At 38.6% G+C, this 20783-nt stretch overlaps 1 long non-coding RNA gene across 2 annotated transcripts in view; it reads left to right on the plus strand.

Annotated features, from left to right (window-relative positions):
• The window catches only part of LOC118811850, a 41322-nt gene that overhangs the window by 11939 nt on the left and 8600 nt on the right, over positions 1–20783 (plus strand). Inside the window, exon 1 of one of the 2 annotated variants that reach the window (XR_005007502.1) lies at positions 14776–18872. The exons of the other annotated variant lie outside the window; for it this stretch is intronic. This is a non-coding gene — a long non-coding RNA (uncharacterized LOC118811850). Of the gene's footprint in view, positions 1–14775; positions 18873–20783 lie in introns of those variants that run through there. 2 annotated transcript variants of the gene reach the window in all.

Raw genomic sequence — 20783 nt, forward strand, 5'->3', positions numbered from 1 at the left:
TTCCGGCTTGGTTTGGATCAAAATGTAATAGACTAGGGCACCAGCTGGCCTGTATCTTTCTGAGTTATGACGGCTCCGGGCTGGCAAGTAGCCTAATTATGATGAATAATTGCATCTTTACATGCGTTTTTCAGAGCTTTGATCACCCAATGAGAGAAGAGGGAACAGGGAAACACCCATCTATTGGTTGTCTCTTGTATCTTGGAATAGGTGCGGCTAGCAACAGAAATCAAGATTGGTTGAGGGAGAAAACTGCACTGCAGTGCTTCCCCCAGCATTTACCCTGAGAGATCATTAAAGAATAGACAGCCAAGACAGTGGTTGTGTTTTATCTAGTGTTTAAAATCATATATGCTGTGTATAAATGAGATATAAAACAGAACTTGTCTATATTTAAAACCAGTTCATTGTGGGGACTGGACTCACTCTTAGAACTGTTCATACAGATATAATTCATGCCGTGGGTGAATATAAGTTTGAAATTTGAGGACAGTAAGTTTCTTTAGATTTTCGATATACTTCTGATGAACAAAAATCTAAAATATAAAATTAGTTCTGGAATGCATTAAATGTACTTACTTCTTACCTTTATTTTCTTGTATGTTCTTGTATGTACTTATGCTCAGATACCCATGAAGGATGAAATAATAATATTTTGCCTTTAGTGTAATTTTTAATATTCATTATAACATTGCTGTATTAAACACTGAACTCATTACTTCTTTGTTCTAGTCTTGCTACATCACATTCAAAGTGCACTATGACTGCTGAAGGAAAAACTTTTAAAAGTGTTTCCATGTTTTGTGAGTGAACTTTTTCGCTTATAGTGTAAGTTCCAGCAAAAATGCTGGAAACAGCTTAGAAAAAAAAGGCATTTGCTTACTCTCACATTTTAGTTATTCATGACTCAGTGGGATGATCACATGTAATTTGCAAAAATTTTTACTTAAAACTACAGTGATGTCAGTCATTGGCAAGAGTGGATAGTTTGTATTTTTGTGGTTTGTTTTCCCAAACAATAGCTGAAAGGCACAGTTATTTTTTTACATATTAGACCTCAGTACATTAGTAAATTATGTTAGACTCACACTATTTTAGTGCACACTGCGCTTCACATATGTGTATAAATATATCTGGAGCCCAAAGTAATGAGCCATACAGCCTTGGTGTTTGACTGTAGAGAGTTAGATCTGACATATGTTACAGCATAGATAACATCTAATCTCTATCAGATGGATGACTAGAATTCACTTCAGTAATGCTTTAGTATGCTTGCCTTTAATTTGCTCCCATCAGAGTATGTTTTCTTTCTTTCTTTCTTTCTTTCTTTCTTTGCTTTCTTTCTTTGTTATTTAAGTGCAATTGGCATGGGTTGATTATGCTCTGGAGTATATGTATAAAATAATTTCAGCTTCATTCAGTGTCAGAATATTTGATGGGGTAGGTAGATTAAGCTAGATATTGTTGCATTGATGTGCTGGTTCAGCATTACATGTTTCATGACTATAGTTAAGATCCAGAGATCCCGCAGAATGAAAATCTGTTACAGTCTTGGTGTTTCCCTACTCAGCATGTTAGTGCTCTCACTGCTAAAATCTACAGGATAATTTTATGTTAGCCTTTCTGGTTTATGTCATTTTAATCACTAGAAGGTTTGCTGTTTGCTAGGATCATTAGGAAACTGTCTATTTCTCACATAGTTCCATGCTATTAGCGGTCAGCTTCAATCCCAAGTCCTCCCAGCCTTCTAATGATCTGGTTTCTATTTATAAGCTAACGGCAAATGACAAAAACATTTGCTAGCCTAATTTTATGAACATTTTTAATAGGCCAGTAGAAAGTTATATCAGGAAAAATCCACTAAAGAGAGGCTTTGAAATAAAAGCAGAACTGCTCAGCAATTGACTTCTGGCGCTCAGTTTTTCTCTGTTACAGTTCCATGTATTATCTGGCAGGGGCACTTTTGGAGGGAACTGGGCCCAGAGACGCTCGTTATAACCCAGTTTTAAGGAGGTGTGTCGAGTGCTAGCACGTCTGGTTTGGACTGCAGCTTTATTCAGCACTTTTGCTTTTGTTCGGCTCAGTAACGAAATGTCAAACCCTCCTCTTCTCTGTGTTCTCATAGCAACTAAGGAGGCCTAGAAAAAAGGAGCACAACAGACTTGGACAGGAAAGCCATGTGCTGACGCTTAGGCCTTAAAACCGTTTTCAGGGATTTCTAAAGCTATTTTTGTTTGCATCAAATAATGCCATGGTATATTCCCACTGACTTCAATGATTACACATTTTGCATGTCAAATAGAACTATTCTACCCCATGCTGAGGGGGGAAGGTAGGAAATCTGATTGCCTTGTTTGATTCCAGCTGGATATGTGGGCAACGGATTTGATTCCACACAAATACTGTAAATATAAGCCATATACTCCAGCTTTAAAACTAAGATCTTTTAAATTCGTTTCAGACTTGCTTTTTTGCTTTTATGTAGTTAACATCTTAAATCTAATTTAAAAAAAGCAATAATAAAATAATGAATGCAACACAAAAAGAAAGTAACCACTTTCTATGTATGAAGTTTAAGATTGACAGTTTATAATTTTTTGTAAATCTTTAAATTTATTTATTTTTTCTCTCAGTATCTTGGCCAGTATGTTTTCAGGAAACATTTAGCAGTGGTATGTGTGTGAATTTTAGGCAGTGGTGTGATTGTATTAGGTTTTCTTTGTCTGAAAAGTTTCACATTTTCGTAGTGAACAAATGAGCATTGTGGTTGTCATGATGTATCTGTCATTTTCTTGCTTATTTAGCTGCACCAATATGGGAATTCTGGGACAATGAGAATTTCCCCAGGTTTTCAAGTACATTTCTGCCAATGTTGATAGATAAACATTCACAAAATGTAGAAACTGGGACTACATCAAAACTAGATTAACATCATGGAGAAATACAACATGTAGGGTTACAAATGCAGTAAAATGAATAAAATGCAAACATAAATAAAGTACAGTAAACATACAATCAAATATTGGTTTGAAATGTCAGTTAAACAGCTGTCAGATGCTGACATTTTTTAAGCAGATATCTGCTGATATTGATATGATTCGTTATATCATTGTGCATATTTCACAGTATCAGTGTGCATCTCTATTGCTTGGTATAATCGATGCTTACTTTTGGTCACCGTTAATTTTGAAAAATCCGTTTGGTCTTAAATTTATTCACAAACTCCAGTCTGTGAAACACTGTTGTTTGTGTTGGCTGGAATGTATGTTAAAGGTTTTGTGTGTGGCATAGCGGGTGTATTTATTAAAAACCACCCCACAGTACGAGCCCATGACTATGGGAGTAGTGTGTGTGCACACACAAACGTGCATTTGTGTGTGAACATCAGAGGGGTCATCAGTGCCATACTGTGAAAAGTTATTAATGACCAGTCAAACAAAGCCTTGCCTACAGCAGCAGTCTGAGTGCATGTGTAGAGCTATGGTGTGTATCAGTGTGAGTGAGAGTGTCAGGGAGTCACTGGGGTCGCAGTGGATTTATTAATGGCTGTAGTTTGTGTATGTGAGTATGTGTGTGTTAAAGGGGTCATCGGTGCCACAGCATGTATATTTATTAAACTCCCCGCTGGCTAGAGAGGCCTGCACTTATTTACCCTGTGACCCAGACGGCACCTGTCTGCTGCCATGGATACACCAGGTCCACAGCACTGCCTTACTGGCATGGCTCTAGTTGGCTGGATGGCACACAGTGCAGCGGTGCCCAGTCTTATCAGCAAAGGATTAGCATGGCTCCTGGCTGGCAGAGTATGTTTATGAAGGCCCCAGTTTAGAGCAAAGATTGCTTAATAACATAAACAGGGATGTTAGTGCTGTTGCACAAGGACTTGGAGTTTGATTTGTGTGAAGCATAGAGATGGATGTTCGACTTGTTCTTCATTACGTTGATCTCAAACTAAGATTGTTGCAGGTCATATATTATTTTTTATGCTTTTTACAAAACAGGTGCCTTTTGTTCCGACTTCAGATTCAATTTGCAGATTCTACTGCATTTCAAGAACAGGGAACCGCACTGAGAACCGAGGTTTGTAAACCTGCATGACAAGTGCAAAATGCATTGTCCTGCCAAAACAGGTTTAGGCCCAGGCTAGTGTTTCTACACAGGATATACCTCAAATATAGGTAAATGTCTGTGTCACTTGTGTTTTTGGCAGAAAAAACTCGCCTCTGACTGTGTTGGTTTGATTTCACAAGCTGTGGTTTAGACATTATTCTTATGAGTCATGAGTGTGGATTCAGGCTGCACATACAAGACCCTGCAGAGTGGAATTGGAGACTCAGATGTAGTACCACAACCCTGCTGATTGTGAAAGCGGGAATTAAATATGATGCTCAAGTTTATCTTTTAAACAAATATCTGGCAATGTTTTTTTTTACTGTATTTTGATATTTTTAATGTATGTTAGTAAATGCATTTGTAAGTTGGACAAATATAACTACAGCATTAACTGAGTTAGATACACCTCTTCTTTAGTGAAAGACTATTTTATTGAGGTCCAGTGGCAGTACTTGTGGTTTTGTGTTGGGCTCTTTGTTTATGACAAATTTAAAGATTTTTTGAAGCACTGTCTATACCACTGTAGCCTGTTCAGTTTGAGTGCCTTGTCAAATAGCCATTTCACATAGGTGCATATATAGTAATGCACAGAGTGAAACAAGAGCACTTGAGGTCAAAAGCATCTCCAATGTGTAAGTTAGGCCATAAGGTGGCACCAGTGCCCTCTTTCTTTGCCGAGTCTGCCCAGCCAGTGCCCACATGAACATGAGCATACAGACTGGAATCCCTTCAGTCAACTTCATGTCTTGTGTTTTAGTTGCATTTCTTATGAATCTGCACCGCTTATATGTTCATTAATATATAGTAAGTGAATTTCATAAATTACAATATCAATCAGTAATACATATTTGATGTCGAATTAAAATGAATTTATTTCTTTGTTTTTGGCACTTGACTGTCAGCTTCATGATGTGTCTGTCTGCCCTGTTGTCTCCTGTTGTCCTTGTGTCTCTCCATTTCTTTCTCTGCATCTCTTTCACCCTGGTAAAACATGGCTGTACTAATACAGGTGTGTACCATATGCGTAAGTGAGTGAATAGTGTGCGTGTTGCACTGGACTGGGATTTCAGAACGAGAGAGAGAGAGGTTAGAGAAATATGAACCAGGTGGATTAGGGTACAGGTCCAAACCACTTTAACAGATGCATCTCTCTCCTGAACCATACAATAGCCTGTTTAAAAGGGACACTGGACAACCCTGCTGCTTTTCCACTTGAACAAGACTTCAGTGCTGAAATCATGAGGTAATTGATTTCACCAAGAAAAGAAGCTGCAATTAGTTTATTTTGGTTATTTTGGCTAAAAGACAGTGCATGCCCAAAACTTAAGACAGGTTAAGAAAACACAGAAACGGAGCAGTTCTCCAATTTATAGCTTCTCTGCCACTTCGTATAAAATGACAACCCCCACACCCACAACAAAATAGGGCAAACAAAAAGCTTTAGTACAGAAGAAAAGAAATGCAGATGCATTAGGAAAACAGACATAAACACTAAAAAAGCATATTCAGAATGATTCCTTGCAGAAACTTATTAAGTTTGCACGCATTTATTTGGAGCTGTGTGGGATGATGCGGAAGGTTTGCCTCTCAACAGTTAACTTGCACAGCTGGGCTTTCGCGCGGCATTCTGGGTCTTTTGGCTGTCTGACAAAGTGCCTGCAAGGCAACCAGAAATACTCCATTTATCTGCGCAAGTGAAAGCTAACACATCTCAAAAAACAATGTCATATACTTTAACTTAATAAGTGCAATTTAGTAACATTTAGCCAGTGTTGGTTTTGCATTTTAATTTTTTTTCTGCTACTTTGACTGTTACAGGATATTAATAGAGCACATTAAAACATGAAAGTTTCAATAGATTAATCGGTTGAAGAGAATATTAAAAAAAGATTTATGAAGAGTACTTGGTGAATTTTATATAACCATTATGTAATATCCTGAATGTACATATAAACATATATTCATAAACTGTCTGCAACCTCTGAGCATCAGTCTTTTCAATTATGCATTTATCTTGCAAGTTCATGAGAAAAAAACAGACAAAAACAGAAATTTGTATAGATCTTAGCTGCCATCTCTGTTTTTGTTTTGTTAAATGGATGTTAAAAATATAGATATGCATACATGTTATTTTAGATGTTTTCATTTGTTTATTTTTCATTTGTTTTGATTGTTTGCGAGGACTTATTCTATTATAGTTTCAGGGTAGAGTGCAGTAGTAAATGGCCAATGAGAATCAGGATCAGAATCAGAATCAAGCTTTATTGGCCAGGTATGCTTACACATACAAGGAATTAGGTTTTGGTTACAGGAGCTCACAGTGCATAGTATCAGACAAACATTTTACAACAGTAAATAAAATAAAAATGAATAAAAATAAGTTAAGCTAAAAATTTTAATCTTTGCAGTTTTAAAATTGCAGTTTAATGAAGAATACCGAACATTATATAGATCTCATTTGTAATTTCTGTATTTATTTTATTAAATGCATGTTTTCTTATTAATATTTTATGTTTAATTTATATTTTGCATGTTTTATTAAGTACATACATATTTTGATGTATACAGAGAAGTGTTGTTCTGTGGTTTAAGTGGAGAGTGTGTATAGTCAATGGATCTGAGTGTAGCTGAAGTCAGTGTTTTGCAGTGTGAGGGGCTCGGGGGCAGACTTGGCTACCCTGTTGCCCCAATCTGTGCCTGTGGCTCCTGCCTGGGTGCTTTTGTCAACGCAGGGCTCATTGAATAGCCAGTAGGATTTAGTGGGAGCAAGTCAGTGCTATTTGCATTCAATCCAGCCACAAAGGTTCAGAGGTCAATCTAGACAGCCTGGAAAAGTGCAACTTGCCAAATAGTTCTCTCTTTCTGTCTTTCTCTCCCAAAATGATTTTTCTCACACTCTTTATCTGTGTGACTCACAGGATATTCTGTTCATCCCTTTTCTCCAAATGCACACATGCACCATACGTAGGAGTGCCCATTATGAAGGCAAATTCATGACAAGGCGCTGGGGTGTTTTTTGTCAGGGCAGTGCCAGCTGGGCATAAGATGGCGGAAAGAGGCCTGTGCCAACTGCTCTCTCTCGCTAGCACAGAAAAAGCAGGCCCCCAGACAATCACCCACAATCACCACCATCACCCGAGTGCTTTGTGTGTTTAATTAGGTGTGTGTGTGTATGTGTGTGTGTGTAAATGTGTGTGATTATGTTTAAATGTGCAAGTGCCTGCACGTGTTTATGTGTGTCTGGTTCTAAAAGTCAGAGACTGACCTTTATTTATCAAATTTCCATTCAAATTTGCTGTTAAATACAAGTTCATTCATTTTTCTGAGGAGATTAGGAAGGTGAAAGTCAGTTTCCAGAACTGGAGGAAAAAATGATTAAAAGATGCAAAGATAACGGGATTCCTAACAAACCTGCAAAACCTGGAAGACCACCAAAACTGTCACCATCAGATGAACAGCACTTAACGCTTTGATCTTTGCGACATATGAGAAAATCATGCTCCACTTATGCTTCAGATCTGAAAAAGAAACACCACAGGTGTTTCTGTCCATCCTTCCACTGTGAGAAGACAACTCAGCCCTGTGAGTTTGAAAGGATGTGTAGCTGTCAAGTAGTCTTTGGAACAACAAATCAAACAAAGAAGCTGCTGGGTTTCTCAGAACAGTGGACTGACCACTTCAGAGTCCAGATCTCATCACTTAATGTGTTTGAGATTACTTGCATTGCGAGAAGTAGAAAATACAACCAACTTCTAAGACTGAACTTATTTTCTCTTCAAAAACTTATAGAGCGGCCACACTTATGCATTTAACTGTGTGTGTGTATGTAGGTGCAAGTGAAAATATAGTATTATTCCAAAACCTATGAAAGATGTGTTACTAATATTTATAAGAATACTTAAAATATGATTGAAGTACTCAATTCAACTATTAAAACAGTTTTCACCGTGGCGATATTGGACCCTACAAAGCGTTTAAGTTGTAGTGTGTACATCCACCCACATACACCCATCCACATGCCACATTCTTAAGCTCAAATGCTGATTTCATGCCAATCTCGAGGTCTGCCTGCATCTTCTTTACTTTCTCCCCCTCTCTCCTCTCCCCTCCCTCCTCCTGCCTCCATACAGGCTTGGGCTCCCTGTCTGCGCACAAAAGAAGCAGCTCTATCTGCATACGCTGCGCATAAAAGACTCTTTTGTCATGGGCTTGGCACACATGACCGTCCGGAGTTCACCCCACCCCCCTCAGTCTAGACTGCTGAAGAAAGAAAGAGAGAGAGAGAGAGAGAGAGAGAGAGAGAGAGAGAGAAAGAGAGAAAGAGAAAGAGAGAGAGAGACTACACCAAGTGTGCCACCTTTAAAAGAGAGAGAGAAAAGTGGGGGGAGGGCATGATTGCCCCCTGCATCCCCCTCTCTCACTTTCTCCCTCCCTTGTCCTTCACAGATCTGTGCCTGGTAGGGGCACAGCAATGTGACTGCTGTAGTGCCAACCTTTCAGCCAAGGGAAAGAACATGGACCCTTAAAACAGGCTGACAAAGAGTCTAAGCTCTGGTATAGCACATCCAATATCTGCCCATCAGTTCTAAAATTCAGTTCAGTACAATTATAATGGACGCTCATGAAAAAGCAACACGTGCTACACATCTTGTAATATATGTATATATATATATATATATATATATATATATATATATATATATAAATGTGTATATATATATATATATATATATATATATATATACATATAAATGTGTATATATATATATATATATGTAGAGAGAGAGAGAGAGAGATGAAAAATACAGACTTCTCTTTTTCTCAAAGACTACAGACTTTTCTTTTTTATTAAGTAAATGTTAGAAAGTAAATGTTAGAAATAGGTATGCATACATATAGACACATTACTATATTATATACATAGTGCTGGTAGAACAAATTCAGTATCAGTTTGTCAGTTCTGGCATTTCATTCAATGCTTGAGCTGGCTTTAAAGATGAATGCCTCATTCACCTGTATGAGCACTGTTTACATTTTAAAAATCAAAAAAGGCAAATTGACCTTGTTGGAGAGAGTTTTCAGATCAGTTTTAAATATGACAGCCTGAAAAATAAATTCAGCTGTTGGTGGAAGGCAAAGGCATACAGATATTTAGAATTCATTTAAATGTATTTTCAAGGCTATAAGCTGTTTGTGACTTTTTCTGTCTTTTAAAACTTTCAAACCTTCAAACTGATTTGTATTCTGCAGTCCACCTATTGCTCCTATTAGTGCTCATTATAATGTCAGGAGTAATTTTCCCCCAGAGAGAAAAAAAACATCAAATCCTGTCCACAAACTGACAAATAAAAAATACCTTACAATTAAAAATGCGCTGCTCTAAATGGTGATCCTCTTGAATGTAATTAGTGCAGGTACTTCAAAGCAGTCAGGCTGCAGTGAACAAGAATTGTAGCAGTTCCTTCTGGTTTGAAGGAAAAACTAATCATGTAGAGAGAGTGTTCATGTTTGGCTTCTCAGTAGTCCACGTATACAAGTGTAGTGTCTTGCCAGAGCATCAATCCTTTTATTACTTTTCCACACTCATTCTTGAAATCGCCATCTTTTTAGATTTATTGCAGCACAAATTAGCCTTGTCAGGTAGTCGTGGTGCTACTCACACCTGTTCTAGCTAATGAGAAAACCTGTTTGCTAGTTATTTGATAGATATTTTATTAGATCACTACATTTTGGTTATCATTTTAAAAAGCTCTGATGTGATCTTTCAGAGATAGTAGCCTAATGTAATATGATGTAGATATGTAATGTAATTTGAAGATTTTACTGACATGCAGCTGATACAGATTGACAAAACTGATGAAATCTGAATGGTTTCAGAGTTTAAAATGAGGCTCTAGAAATGATTTTGCAATCATACCTCATTTGCTGCCAATTTTTTACTCAAAACTGTATTCAAACAGAATAGTAGCAATTTATTAAATGTCTTTCTTAATTAAATTTCAGTGGCATTTACTATGTCCTGTACTATGTTACTCCTGTATTTTACATATTTAATGTCACAGTAGCAAAGTGAATGATTAGATTATGACTAAAATAAAGTACAATTGTTGTATATTATAATATACTGTATATTATGTAATATTTCTATTTTAAGCACTTTGTGTATTGTACGAGTAGCAAGAGCATGTTGTTTTGCTATAATACAGTTTGAAGATCAGCCTGGTTATGGAAGTACACATTTATGAAATTGTAAAGCAGACCGACTGCCAGCTGACATTTTAAAATGCCTAAAAATAATTTTTTAATAAACAGATAATGCCATTTGACTAACAACTGAAGATAGAATATAGTTATTAAATGGTCATGTCAAAAAAAGACTCATAAAATCATGATTGATGTCATAAAAAATGAGCACTATGGCCAGTGTGACTTATGTTATTATGAATGTATAAAAAATGACAGTATTGTATTGAATAGTGTGAGGTGAGGTAGAGCAGAGAGCTCGGGTGTGTAGGGCTCGACTGGGGGATGCTGCGATGTTAAGCTGACGTGGCTCCTGGCAGGTCTCGGCCCCGGTGCAGGAGTATTACTGGCACTTGAGAGTTTTTGGGAGAATGTGATCTTAGGCAGGAAAGTGGTCTTTTGATTGAGGTACAGAAAAATAGCCTCTGACCTCTGTTTTTATTGCGTTCTCATTACATTTGTCCGTGTCCGAGGATAGAGGCTTCTAGAGGACTTCTGTTTCTGCAAAATTACATTGCAGTAGTTTTAATGCTTGTTATTGAGTAATTAAATACAGTAGTTAAAAAACTCAGTGCATTGATAATATGAAGAATGTAAGTGAGAACTGAAGGTAGTCATTGTCTCATGCACTGGACACATGTTATCTTCAGTGAAATACTGATTCCCTGTGCATTCTCAATGTGATCGTTCATTTTTTACTTTTTGCATTTTCTCAGCAAAGAATTCAGATTTATGTTTGAAAGACTAGCCATCCTTTTTAAAAAGATTTCCTCTCCTCTTTCTTCGTTCCCCTTTTTTTTCTGCTGCATGAGAGTTTGTGCCAGGCAGAGCAGAATGCCAGCTTCAGGGAAGGAGTCCCATGCAGGAGGACACTGCAGGAGTGAACTGCACTTTAGTGTTGCTTTCACAGACTATCAAGCTCTTTCACACTAGTGCCTAATTTCATCTTCACTCAGTGTGGGTTATTTAGTTGCCTGGATAAGTGCTGAACAGGGTAAGTTAACTTTTTAAGTATTCTGATTTGTCTACTTGCACTTTAAAAAATCAGTTTTCTATTTGTAAGACATCAAGCCTCTCAGTTGATTACCGATCAAAATCCCTCTTGTCGAAATCCCCCTTATTTACAAAATGCGTAAAACTTCATAACACATCTTGCAAGAATTTGTCTGTCTAATTCATTTCCAAAAGCAGATTATTAATCCTGTTTTAATTTTTTTATTTTAAGAGAGAGAACATAAAAGTTTGCACTCCAAGTCATGCTTGTGCTTAACATCATTTTAATGCCATAAGTAATTTCAGGACCCCTACACAAATTAATTTACTCCTAGTTTTAAAACTAAAATCCTCATCTGCCTGAATACCCATCATGTGCTGTTTTGACCATTTTCTCAGTGTGTCATTGACAGAAGACCCAATTTATGTGAGATCTCAAAAGAATTCTCTACAACAAAAAAATGTTGACAGTATTTATTTATGTGATGAAATTATGCTATTTCTATCCATCTTACGATCAAGCATATTTTTTTTCAGAGGTTACAAAATGTACAAGATGAGCAATATGTAGCAAAATAATACATCTGTGCGGTTGTTTTATTTTATCCATAAAGAAACACATTTTGTCACTTGGTAAAATATTTTGCAAAGAATTAATAAGAAAATGACTCGTACACTAATGTTTTACACCTGCAGGAAATTTATGTATTTTATCAGTTACTGATTATGTGAATGATGGATGTAATTTTTTATGGATATCTAATATATTCCAACATATGACATTTTTATGGGATTTTCTTCATGTATGGACTTGAAGCTGAAGTTTGGATGGAGATGTACTTGCTTGAAAAAAATACAGGTTTTGACACTATGTTTTATAGTGTCAAGATAAAACCTCTTCATATAAATGCATGGATTATTTTGTGCAGAAAAGCAAAAAAAACGAAAAAAATAGATGCTTTGAATTGGAAGCAGTTTAATCATTGTACAACATATACATATTCATTATAATTTATACATTTGTCAAGTACTGGGACAAATTATTTCAGTATGATTGTTGAATTAGTATGAAAACTCATTTTATAGGAATTTAGTCCCTTAAAAATGTCTCTTAGAAATTGTGCTCTATTTCTTGAAGAAATGTTTTATCACATCGGAATTGTTTTATCAATATGAAAAGCACCAGCACCAGCAACAATATTTTCTGTGTTTGTATGGTATGTAATGATATAATGATAAAGTACAGCCATGTGCTTTTGAAATATTACTTTTAGTATGTTTTAGTTCAAAGAATTATGTTTCATGATATTGTGAATGGAATTACTTTCCTTCTCTTTACACACACCATAAAATTCTAGAATGAACAAAAACTGTTCCACATAGATGTTGCACATGCATATCTTGAGTAATGCGAATGTTACAGTTTTTGGAGCATTTGGTTGTTATTCTTATATTTAAGTAATGCTTAATTAACACAGTTATTCAATCTGATATGACACAACAGAAAATAAATTTGTCAAGCATGATGTTATGCTGCTGTGATAAATATATAATGAGTAGGTCATAATTTCATACAGAGTTCATCATTTTTACACAGTAGTTGAATGTAATGGTACAATTCATAATAATCTAAATATATCTCTAAATCTTCTAAAACGAATAAACCTGTGTCCTCAGCTGCATATAGATTTTTTTATAAGCACTTTATTTTCTTTTGTAAGTTCCCAGGAATAAAATAAAATCTCAGGCTGCAAACTGAGAAAAACTTAACTTATTTGAGCTTATTATGCCTTTAAAAAAGCACCATATTTTACTTATTTATTTCTGCGTTCTTAGCAGTAAATCAGCGGGACTGCGCCTATGGTGTGTTTAAATTACACTGGGTGCGAGAGTGACCTGTTAGTGCGTAAGTATGTGTGTGTCTGTGTGCCTGTGTGTGTGTGTGTGTGTGGCGGGAGGGAGTGAGAACATGGTCATGCTTGGTTGACTCTAAGGGTCGCAGGTCAATGCTTGTTAATAAGAAGTGCTGTCAGGGGTCTCGGAGGTCATCCCCCAGGGGCTGACCCTCTTGTCTGCAACACTTAATGTGTGCAGTCTTTACCTTGTCAAATCAAACAAGCACCCCAGCCTTTCAATGGGCTCTGAACAGCCCCCTGAGTAACACTTTTGACCCAGGGGTCATGACCTTCCCGTCTCACCCAGTGGGGAGTAATGGAGCAGTCCTTTAGGCACGTGCAAAGGTTAGAGGTCAGACTATCTGAAAAGGCCTGGGTCGACCTTTTTCCTAGAAGTCGGGATGGCATCCGTTACGGCGGAGCTCGAGGAAACTGGAGTGATTGATAGTTGGACTGTGAAAAATTAATAAAGATGTTGTTATACATATGAAGGGTTTTGTAGTAAAGCACACTATTGTAGACCAAATGCTTTTTTCATGATATACATTGTTGGGAGTGGACTTTACATATAAGAATATAATGTATAACTATATTCTATATTAACACAATAATTAAAATCATTCTTATTAGAGCAGTGAAAAAGTATTTTCCCGAGTCAGCAGTTTTCACAAAAAAATATACACACACACACACCATTTTGTATTTGTTTTTCTACATAATTTGCAAATACTAGCTTTTCTTTACATTGTTTCAAATTTTTGTGATGATTGGAATAATCTAAATGGTCCAAAATTACTTGGAATAAATCATTTCTTTATTAACTTCCATTAAAAGTTATAATGTATTTTCCTTCTCCTATAAAGTTGCTGTTTTGTAGATACTATATATGATTAGGTCTACAGGAGAATGCTTTCCTGTTTGCATGTGAGACTAGATAGTAATGCTCTGCTCACACAGCACACAGGCTACTCAGGTGTTTGGCCGTTTGTTTCAAAAGCTTTATCGAGCGCTCGCTGTTGCTGTGCAGACTGACAATGTTCAGTCCAACATAGCGTGTCTCAGGCTGACGTTCAGATCTTGTCTTCTGAAATTCACTTGCTAAAGAGATGCTCAGGTGGAGAACTGCAGAGTGAAAAGATTTGGGCAGTTCAGGTCTGTATATGGTTCTATTATTATACACACAGAGGGAAAAAATGTGACTGTTTGAAAAATGTGAATGTTTTATCAATTGAGATAACACACTTCAGATGTATAAATACATTTTTTAGACTTTTGATATATCTTAGTCTTTTAAGCTGTGTATATACTTAAATGCTTTTAATTGAGTTACTGGAAAATTACAGTGTTAAAAGTAAAATGAAATAAACTGAGAACATTAACTTCAGCTACCTCTGAAATTCTATATCTGTTGCCAGACTTGGTTAAACCAGTGGCATGCAGTATAACCAGTTTTACTGAATTTCTAACACCCGTGGGTACAATACTGTTACCTAACTTTAGAAAACAATAGTATTACAAAAGAAAAGGAAAACACACAGACGTTGTTCCAGAGCTTTATTTGATAGAAAATTGCAGTACATTCAGCGTTGTCGTTTTTCTTAATGACAGTAAAGGGTTAGCCGACTGTGTTTGTGAGATGGCGGTAGCGGCCATTTTGTGTTATACATTGCCTGAGTGTGGGAGACTGGATTGGTTTGAATGCTTATGAGTGAACAGAGAGAGTGCATTTGTCCACTGCAGTGTACGTAGCTGTAGGTGAAAGCACAGTGCTGATACTGCACGTCAGTGTAATCAGTATTCTGAAGGAAAGATTGTGAATGTTGATGATCTCTGGCCTAGTTAAAGCCCAAACTCTCTGCTCTGCATGTTGAGAAATCTGTGTAGAATTAGCATTAGCAATTAGCTAATTCTGAACATTCTTTTCTTCTGCTTCATTGTATCCCTGTTTATCCTGTAATTGCATTTAGGCTTGATGGAGGAGTGTGAATAAATGCACATGCTACAGTACACATTACACAAGCTTCACGTTAGACGAGTAGCTTTGTTTTTCGGAGCGTCGTTAACGAACGTTTGAATACAAACGCTAACCAGTGCAGCTAATGCAATAAGTATTTAGATGTGCCAGGCTATGTTGAAGCTCAGGATGTTAGTAGTTGGCTGGCAGTGTGTGAGCAGAAGCGTGTCCTCAGGTGACCCTTGCGCAAGGCACCATGCAACATATGTGTGTATTGGAAATATGCAATTAAATATATATACGTATATTTTATCTGCCCCCTAGAAAATCGGGCTGCAGATTGGTTAGGAGCTGTGGCGAGATGTGACGTAGAGAGAACCCCTTCACCGACTGGGTCACTACTTGTCTCTCAAAAGCACACGCTGTTGTAGAACATTATGGTTCAACGCCATTCCGGAAAGCAAGGTGATCTGCATGGGGCTTTAGCCGGTTCTCTTTTACTGTTCTGTTTGGTAGCATGGGCTAAATCCTCAGACGCTGCCCCCCAAGTATGTGGCTGGGTTGAATTGAGAGCCTGTGTGTGTGTGTATAGTGTGTGAGGACAGACACGAAGCAGCCTTCCGAACCGAAGTCAGTCCAGAAGGGATCGGGTGCGCCCCCACAGTCCTATACACACAAATACACAGCACAGCCAGCTACAGTAGCAGCCATGTTAGAATCCACTGAAACAGGGCATTTACAGTCTGCATCTAGTCGCTACAGGAAGAAAAGCAAAAGTAAGTTTCCCCCACCTTTTTCTTTAAAATCTCTCCGATTCAGGCTCATCAGATCTTGATCACTGAGATGAGAAATGCACATAAAAACACATATCACAGAAGTCCACTAAAGCGGGTAGAGAGTTTTACCGTCTGCTGTCTTTGCCCTTCTCTCTCTCCACTCCCATTACTTTAGCAGGAGAGAGGGGGCAATAGAACGAGAGCTAGCGAGAAGGGAGGGGGGAAAAAAAAGTTCGAGCACTGAGTCCAGCCGGGTTTTCTGGAGTGAGTGGCATATAAGGCAAGAAGTTTAGTTTTAGAATTTTTTAATTATTTTTTGCATTTTTCTGTTTGGGTCACAATAGCGTTACAGTAATCGACCCCAAGGAGAACCAACTGTCAGTCACAGTGAAAAGGAAGGAAGGTGGCGAGAGACACTGAGAAAAAGGGAGGGACAGAAAGATAGCATTGAAGGAGGAGAGCAAAGGAAACTTCGATAAGGCATGAATATGCAAGGCTTGTTCTGCGGCGCTCTAGAAAGGTGTGGTTCTAGTTCAGATATTTTTGGCGTTTTTTTGGCTTGCTCTCTCTATCATTGTAGCAGGGCGGGATTTGAGTGGGTGGGGTGGATGGATGGAAGCGTAGGGGATTAAGTGAGGGGAAAAAAGAGAGAGGGCACGTGAGGGAAGCAGTGTGGAAGAGGAGGAGCCTAGCTTTTCTGATGCAGTTTCATTGGCTGGGAGTATGAATTTGGGCAATGCTAAAATTCACAGGATATGTTTGAATGTTTTGCAGCTACTCTAAAAAGGACCAAAGAGACCCATTTACTTGGAAGTAGTCGCAGCAGAACAAAGTGCAAAGTGCCAGAACAAAGTTCTTGTACTAGCGGTGTTTAACTACAGGTTTGTGCACAGGCAGATAGTTACTGGTTTTCTTTCAAATATGTAGCTCTCTATCTCGTTCTGTCTCTGTGTTTGGTGGGATTATGCCTGCACGGAGCTCCAGAATGGCGTGAGAGTGCATACAGAGTCTGCGCGCTGGGGGAGGAGTGGATTGTATGTCACACTCACTCCCTCGCTCCCTCCCTCTTTCTCTATCTCTTTACTCCTCCCGCCCTGGATTTGCTGCTTTTCCACCCTCCCACTCTCTCTCTCTCTCAAGTGCAAGACCATGTGGGACGTATGATGAGAAAGAGGCTCACCACACCGAGTCTCATATTTCAACATTAGTCAGCCTCTCTCTCTCTCTTTCGCTCACTCGCTTTCTCCTGCTCTCTCTCGCTCTGTTTCCTCACATGCTCCCCTCATTTCCTCCACTTACTCCTCTCTTTAAGCTGTTCGCAAGGGGGAGACTGGCTGAAGCTCAGCAGAGAAAGCGAGGCAGGGAGGAAAAGGGAGGGAGGGGAAAAAAAGAGGCAGGAAAAAAGAAAAAAAAAACGTCGGCTGCTTTTTCTGCTGCTGCGAGGGCCTCCCCACCGGCGGGCCCAGCCAGAGAGGGAGGGCTTCTAGCTCTCCTAAGAGGATTTAACCCTCTGTCTGCAGCAGCGCGCTGCACTGCAGCCCACCCAAAACCCTGCCAACAAGTCACGCTTTCCAGCGCATTGCTTCGCTTTTTCATGCCCTAGCATTTGCACGTTGGACATTTTTGTTTTTGTTTTGTTTTGGACTTTATCGGTTGAATTTTTTAGCGCCGATTGTCCGTTGTAGTTTTCTGAGAGCGAATTCGAACTCTGCGGCTCACAGAGGGGATCTTTTTTTGGATGTAGACCTTCTGTAGGTAGGTTTTTTATCTGGCTGGTTGGCGGGCACTTCCATGCTTTGACCCAGGGTGGGCCTCCCCACACCGATTTAAGCTCGGCCATGGCACTCCTGGAGAAGCTAGAATTGAGCTGCTTTTGTTTCTCTGTGTCAAGGATAACGTTGCCTCAGCCTGCCAAATAGTGCCAGGTACATGTTTTTGGAAGTACTGCCCCACTGCTGCCCTCCTCTTTCCCTCTCTTTCGTTCCCTCTCTCTTTTCTCAATCCCATCAAGGCTAGTGGCGTGCAGGAGCTCTGTCTGGGACAGGTGCCAATTGCTCACAAAAGGCAGAAAAAAAATGGGCCACGGGACGGAAAGTGGCGCACAGATTTGTGCTGTGAAAATGTTACACAGGCGCTCGAGAAGGGGACGAGCAAGGAGGGGAGCGTGGTTCCCCTTCCGTGTGGCAGATTGTTGGTCTTTGCCCGAACAATTGCTCCCAGAACTCAAGCAAAAATTCTAATGCCATCTGGAACACACTTCGGAATACCACGTTTTTCCAAGCTGGGCCCAACTGATGGTTCAGAAACCGGGGGAAGACGGACGATAGAGAAAAGGCACGACTGAGAGACGCTGAGAGAGGGGAGGGGAAGGAGGAAAGAAGGAAAACGGAAGGAGGAGGAGGAGGAGGAGAAGAGGAGGGGGGGCCTTTTCCAGCCTGTTAAATGTTCCTCAGGCCCAGCCAAAGCGAAGGCAGGAGCTGCATGCTGATTTGCATGCAGCGGACATGCTAATTGTGTGTTTTCTAACATGCTCCATTCATTGGGACGAGGCTGCGCTCCGCAGACGGGCTTCACACACGCCTCCCAGACACCCTCGTGGCCTCCTATTGTTGCTGAGGCCCAGCCAGCCGCTTTAACCCAGCCAGCAGAGTCTATAGGCCTGGGCCCAGGCGCAGAGCAGAGCAGGGGGTTAGCCTGGAGCTCCGGGCTGCTGTGGAGAGAGAAGAGAGCAGGCAAACTCAGCCTGGACCCCCCTCTCTCCGGTGGAGCTGCTCCATCCTCTCCGGCCCTCCACAACGAAGAAGAAGAGGCAGAAAACGATTGGGCGAAAAGCTGAGAGGCCTGCCAAAATCTCAACTCGTCAGCACACACTTTTACAACATCAAGTGTTAAATTTGTGTAAGTTACGTTCGAAATTTTATTTATTTGGGTGAGTTTATGTGTGCGTATGCGTGTGTGTGAGCATGAATCTGTGTGTCTTTACCGCCGTTTTGGTATTACAGAATTTTTAGGATTGCTTTTGTGTGCGTGCCTTACTCAATATTTCCAACACAGCCATTTCTTTTCACGTATAGTATGTAGGATAGCGTATATATCTACGCTGTACAGATTAGGCTTTCTCTCATAATTAGTATCTCAGTTTTACTGTGCTATCTTGGATACCAGCATAGATCTCAAAAACACACCAGTGCTTCACTGCTTGAAACATTAGGATTAATCATTTCTAAAAAAAATCCAGTTGTCTCGCAGCTCACCTTTTGTAATAGGACTAAGTTCAAATTACATGAGTTTTATTTAATAATAATTTCAATTTTAAAACCTGGTAAGACATCATCATGACTGCATTTCGTACTTTGTCGGAATAATAATTTGGCATGTTAGCCAAATTGATGCCATTTCGCGTTGTATTTCTCTTTTTCGCCAAACAAATAAAGCATTTTCAATTTATACTCACTCAAGAAAAAAAGTGCTGTGTTTGTTGGTCTTTTAAGGCTTCCATTAAGAATTAAGCCAAATGTTCAGATATGAGTGAGCAGGTCTTTGAAAATTCAAACAGCACACCACTACAGTTTCTTTCCAGCAAATATTTTTCAAAATGGCGGCGTAATTCATTTCAAATGGATTCTGCTACCCACAAATATTTTCATTCCTCAGCAGAAGTGTGGATTGTCCTAAGGTGCAACATAAAACAGTATGTTTATAGTATTTGTAAGTCACTACTGTCCTACATTTTATAGTTTTTATTTTAGTAATATTTTTTCAGAGGGAATTCATTTAATATTTTTAAAACGTTGGAAATGTTTCCTTCCTTCAAACTGTCTGCTGTATTTTCATTTTGTTGTGCACAATAATTTTGTGCTTTTTTCCAGACACTGGCAATGCAAATATTTTTATGTAAGAAAAGGTAAATGTCTTTACATATATATATATATATATATATATATATATATATATATATATATATATATAAATATTTTTTTCACAGCTGCATATTTGTGTGTGTGTGTGTGTGTCTGCATTTCTTCACCTGCACTTGCCACTGCATTTGCTGACACATTTTATGCACCTCACTCTTTGCTGTTATGTGGCAGTGGATCACCAGAGCACTTACAAAGGGTACAATTCAAACAGTGATACCATTCTGTCAGCCTCTGTGTTTACCTCATAAAATATTTAAGGTATGTATGTGTGTGTGAGAGAGAGAAAGTGTGAATCACAGAGACACCACAGCTTTTGAGTTGAAGAGTATTATAACACTGCATCACAAATTTGTAATAAAAGATCATGCGCCGACAAATATGTTCATTTGAGCATATCAAAAAATAAATCACAACCTTTTATCTGGACACTAAGCTCAACCACAGACAAAAACACAAATAAACACCAGATTACAATGATGTGGTCCTGAATAGCAGGAGCCCCAGTGAAAAGTAGCTCCACCATTTTGATTCTGGTTTCTGGAAGCAAGATCTACTAGTTCAGGTTCAGATTCAAGTTCAAGTTCAAATGTTGTTAAGTTCTGCATTAGACTTCTGCCTATTAATTTATTTTTATCACATATGACTGTTTATATTTTTCTCTCTCTCTCTCACACACACACACACACACACACACACATGCATATGCATGTATTTACAACATTTGCATGCTATTCAAATAAAGGTATTTCACTCTGGTTATCCAGGTTCAAATATACAAATTTGTAGAGCGTTTGAAGTGAAATGTTAAATGATTTTAAACAGGTAAATGCACATAAAAACAGCCACAAGTTAATTTTTTAAGATAATTTTCTCTCGTTTGTTGAATATG

The sequence above is a fragment of the Colossoma macropomum genome, unplaced genomic scaffold, assembly GCF_904425465.1.
Source record: "Colossoma macropomum unplaced genomic scaffold, Colossoma_macropomum, whole genome shotgun sequence".
NCBI classification, from domain to species: Eukaryota; Metazoa; Chordata; class Actinopteri; order Characiformes; family Serrasalmidae; genus Colossoma; species Colossoma macropomum.